The sequence below is a fragment of the Peromyscus californicus genome, unplaced genomic scaffold (genome assembly GCF_007827085.1).
Source record: "Peromyscus californicus insignis strain IS unplaced genomic scaffold, ASM782708v3 Scaffold_13__1_contigs__length_99412109, whole genome shotgun sequence".
NCBI classification, from domain to species: Eukaryota; Metazoa; Chordata; class Mammalia; order Rodentia; family Cricetidae; genus Peromyscus; species Peromyscus californicus.
In genome coordinates, this window is record NW_026294424.1 from 22307798 (window position 1) to 22312360 (window position 4563).

The 4563-nt window shown below is 39.6% G+C and overlaps 1 non-coding gene and 1 pseudogene across 1 annotated transcript; both read left to right on the forward strand.

The window, feature by feature from the left end:
- The first annotated feature begins 1725 nt into the window (after nucleotides 1–1725).
- On the forward strand, nucleotides 1726–1834 carry LOC128109241 (U6 spliceosomal RNA). Its single transcript, XR_008217770.1, has one exon. It is a non-coding gene; the product is annotated as a U6 spliceosomal RNA (small nuclear RNA).
- On the forward strand, nucleotides 1777–2995 carry LOC128109019 (probable ATP-dependent RNA helicase DDX5; annotated as a pseudogene).
- The last annotated feature ends 1568 nt before the right edge of the window (nucleotides 2996–4563 follow it).

The window sequence follows — 4563 nt, forward strand, 5'->3', positions numbered from 1 at the left end:
GGGCAGCCGACCAGCTCCCAAATCATGACACAGAGACTTATTAATAATGAATGCTCAGCCTTATCTTATGCTTATCCCACTAACTCTTACGAAGTATTTTAACCTGTTTCTCTTCGTCTATGTTTTGCATCAGGACTTTTTACCTTTCTTTCATTCTGTATGTCCTACTTCCTGATTCCTCTGTGGCTGGCTGGCTGGCAGCTGCCTGCCTGGCTGGTCCCGGGCATCTCCCTCTTTTTTTCCCTCATTCTCTCTCTTTCCTCTTGAGCCTAGATTCTTCCTCCTACTTATTCTCTCTGTCTGCCAGGCCCGCCTATCCCTCTAGTGCCTAGCTATTGGCTGTTCAGCTTTTTGTTAGACCAACCAGGTGCCTTAGTCAGGCAAAGCAACACATCCTTGAACAAGTTCAACATAAACGAATGTAACACATCTTTACATACTTGAACAAATGCAACATAAACAAATGTAACACATCTTTACATCCTTGAACAAATGCAACATAAACAAATGTAACACATATTTGCATCCTTGAACAAATGCAACATAAACAAATGTAACACATCTTTACATCCTTGAACAAATGCAACATAAACAAATGTAACACATCTTTGCCTAGTTAAAGCAATATGCCACAAGAGCAGCTCTGACTCCAGAGACCATACTCGAGCACCGTGGCAAACAGCAGAAGCTTGGCTGAGGAGGAGATGGCAAATAGGAACAATGGTGACTATTGGGCAGGGACACCGGCATGCAGACTAAGCATTATTCAAAAACTGTGGTGGACTTAGGCAGGGGTGACAGATAATTAGATTAGTAAAGTGACTATGTAGTCATGGCACAGAATTATGACAGGAAAAACAGTAAGAAAAAAGGAAGAGTATCTTTTAGCATTAAATCCAAAGGAAGCATTCCTAGTTTCTTTTTATAAACTCTGGCACACACACACACACACACACACACACACACACAAATAAATAAATAAATAAATGTAAAAAAAGGTCAACACTTTTTAAATTGTAAAGAATACTGCAAAACTTGCTTCTAGACAAGATGGAGTGAGAGGAATTGGATTCACCCTTCTGCCTAAAACAAAACCAAACAACATATATAACACTGAAAATGTATTTTGACCAGTGACTATTTGGCAGCAGAGGCCAGAGTTCCCTGGGAAACACCTGATCCTTATGGCAGCTCCTGTTGACTTTCAATGGTGTGACAAAGTATCTGAAAATACAAGGAGCAGGGTTGTAAAGGTCTGCTTGTGATTTCAGGTTCCCGGCCCAGTGGATTTGGACCCATCGTGCTTGGGGGGAGTATGGCGATCATATCATAGTACCAATGTCACCACAGAGGAACAACCAAGCATGTGGGGCTGTGGGCATGATTCAGATCCAAACTCACAGTATTTCCCCAACTTACCGCTGTAGTTTTAAACTGCTCTGAGCTGGCCTGAAAAAGTAGAGCCTTGATCTTCCAAATAATTTTACAGTGTCTCAGAATAAAGCTCAAAATGTTTATAAGAACACTTAAAAATATATGACACCTAACAAGAACAAATTCATAATCTCTGTGATCCAATAAAAATAGTCCTACAAAGATGTAGAAAAAAATGTCAGCATAATTAAAAGAAAAATCAAGGAATTCAGACTTGTCCATGGTAGAATTAGTAGACTAGAACATTGAAGGTGATTAGAATAATGTTGTTACATTAGAGAAGACAGAAGATTGCTCACTCACTTCAGCAGCACATACACTAAAATTGGAACAATACAGAAGATGTGCATGACTCCCACTGAAGGGAGACACAAAACCTCGTTAAGCATTCTGTATTTTCAGAGAGGTGTGGAAATCTGTGTTGCAACACCTGAAGGACTGATTGACGTTTTAGAGTACGGGGAAACCGATTTGAGAAGAACAACCTACCTTGACCTCGGTAAAGCTGATAGAATGCTTGACATGAGCTTTGAACCCCAAATAAGGACAACTGTGGATCAATAAGACCTTATAGGCAAATTCTAATGTGGAGCTTGGCCAAGAGACGTAAGACAGCTTGCTGAAGATTTCCTGACAGACTATATTCATATCAATATTGGTGCACTAGAACCGAGTGCAAACCATAACAAAGATGGTGGATGTGTGTCATGATGTAGAAAAGGATGAACTTATTCATCTAATGAAAGAAATCACGCATGAGGAGAATAAACCATTGTTTTTGTTGAAACCAGAAGAAAACATGATGAACTTGCCAGAAAAAATGAGAAGAGATGGGTGGCCTGCCATGGGTATCCATGGCGACAAGAGTCAATAGGAGCAAGACTGGGTTCTAAAGGAATTCAAACACGGAAAAGCTACTCTGATCACTATCGATATGGTTTCCAGAGAGATAGATGTGGGAGATGTGACTACCCTACCTCCTCAGAGGATTATACTCATCCAATTGGAAGAACTTCTCACAGCATCCAAACAGGCGCAGAATACACTTTCCTTACACCGAATAACGTAAAGCAAGGGAGCCACCTTATCTCTGAGCTTTGGGAAGCTAATCAAGCAATTAATCCCAAGCTGCTTCAGTGGATGAAGACAGAGGCTCTGGTCGTTCCAGGGATAGAGGAGGCATGAAGGATGATCATCGTGACAGGTACTCTGAGGGCAAAAGGGTAGATTTAATACCTTAGAGGCAGGGAATATTATGACAGAGGCTACCCTAGTCTGCTTAAGAGAGATTTGGGGGCTAATACTCAATGGTGTTTACAGTGCTGCAAATTATACCAATGGGAGCTTTGGGAGTGATTTTGTGTGTGCTGGTATACAGACCAGTTTTAGGACAGATAATCCAACAGGGATTTACCAGAACATTTACAATAGCACTCAGCAATCTGGAAGTAATGTTGCAAATATTCACAATGGTGTGCACCAACAGGCATATGCAGATCCTGCTACCGCAGCTGCTACACCTATGACCTGCTATCCAAGGCCAACAAGATATTCTCAATAAGACTTTAAAAGTGAGTCTATGCAAATGTCTGTTTTCATAACTGTTCTCTATATTATGTCATCAGACAAGATTTAAGAAAGACAGGACACAGAAATGACCGCAGTGCAGCAGTAATTATGTGCACTTCTTTCCCCATTTAAACTGGACATTTCCCTCCATTCCTGAAACAAGTTTTAGGGTTTTCTTTTTTGTCCTAGAAAACTCAGTGAGTGTTTTCACAAAAGTAATTATACAGTAATTTCAAATACAATAAACGAAAGCTGTGCATGGCCTTCCGGTAAGAGATTTGAAGACTGGAAGAAAAAAAGAAGATAAAAGAATATTTGATCATGCCAATTAAAAACTGAAAGATAATTTATGAAAAATGACCCAAGTCAAACTTCTAAAGGAAAAACTACAAGGTCTGAATGAAACATATTCGAGATCAGATGAAGAGTGGGTTGGACAGTGCTGAAGAAAAAATTAGCAAATTGAAAACACAACAGAAATTTTCCAGGTTGACAGAAAATCAGGAACCTGCAAGCTGTGGGCCAATGTCAAGAGGCCAACTACTCATGTGTCTGAGCCTCTGAAAGAGGTAGACAAACGGCATTAAAGAATGTTCACCAAAATTTTGAAATATTTTTTAAAATGATAAAATTCACCACACACACACACACACACACACACACACACACACACACACACACACACACACCAGCAGTAAACTATGCTAAGGCACATCATTATCAAGTTTCTTAAAAATTAATGATAAAGAAAAATATATTCACACAGAGAAACAAAGATCTGAATGGAGCTCATTTTTACTTGGAAATAACATGAGCCAGAACACATTGGAGTAGTGTATCTATTGTTATTGAATACACAGGTAAGCTGTCAATATGAAAATAGTCATTTAAAAAGGGGCAGAATGAGGATATCTTTAAATGTATGAAAGCTAAAATAATTCACAATGAAAAGACATCCATTACATGAAGTGCCAAGTATTTCCAGCAGAAGAAAGCGTAGAAGATGCATATCTGAAGTACACAGAAATATGAAGAGTACTAGAAAAGAAAACTAGATGGGCAGGTACGTGTTTTATGTTGTTTAAATTACTTAAAAGGTAATTGGTTATTTAATGCAAAATCAAGTTTAAATCTATTGTGAGTTTTATAATATACATGAACGGATAATAGCACAAAGGTCAGGAGAGGAGAAATGTCAGTCTACTCTTACAGGGAACATAAACTACAGGCATAAAGCAGTGTAACTCCACTTCACAGGAGATTTGATGAGGCACTACACTATGAAGTGGGCATGGCTTCATATTAGCAAGAGGGACAGCTACAGAGAGAAAGCCCATTTAGCTTACAGAAACACAGGACTCATCATGTACTATGGTAAGGTATGTGTAATGGTCAAGATGGTCATATGGAAAGCAGATACGTAAGTGAATGTGTATAGTTGACATGAGCATGGCCATGTCAAGGACCCTAATGCCCCAGACCCCTGGGAAAGGCATGGTCTTTCTTGCCCGGGTCAGGCTCTGGGGAAGAACAAGGCCTTCTGGTCCAAGCGTAGATATT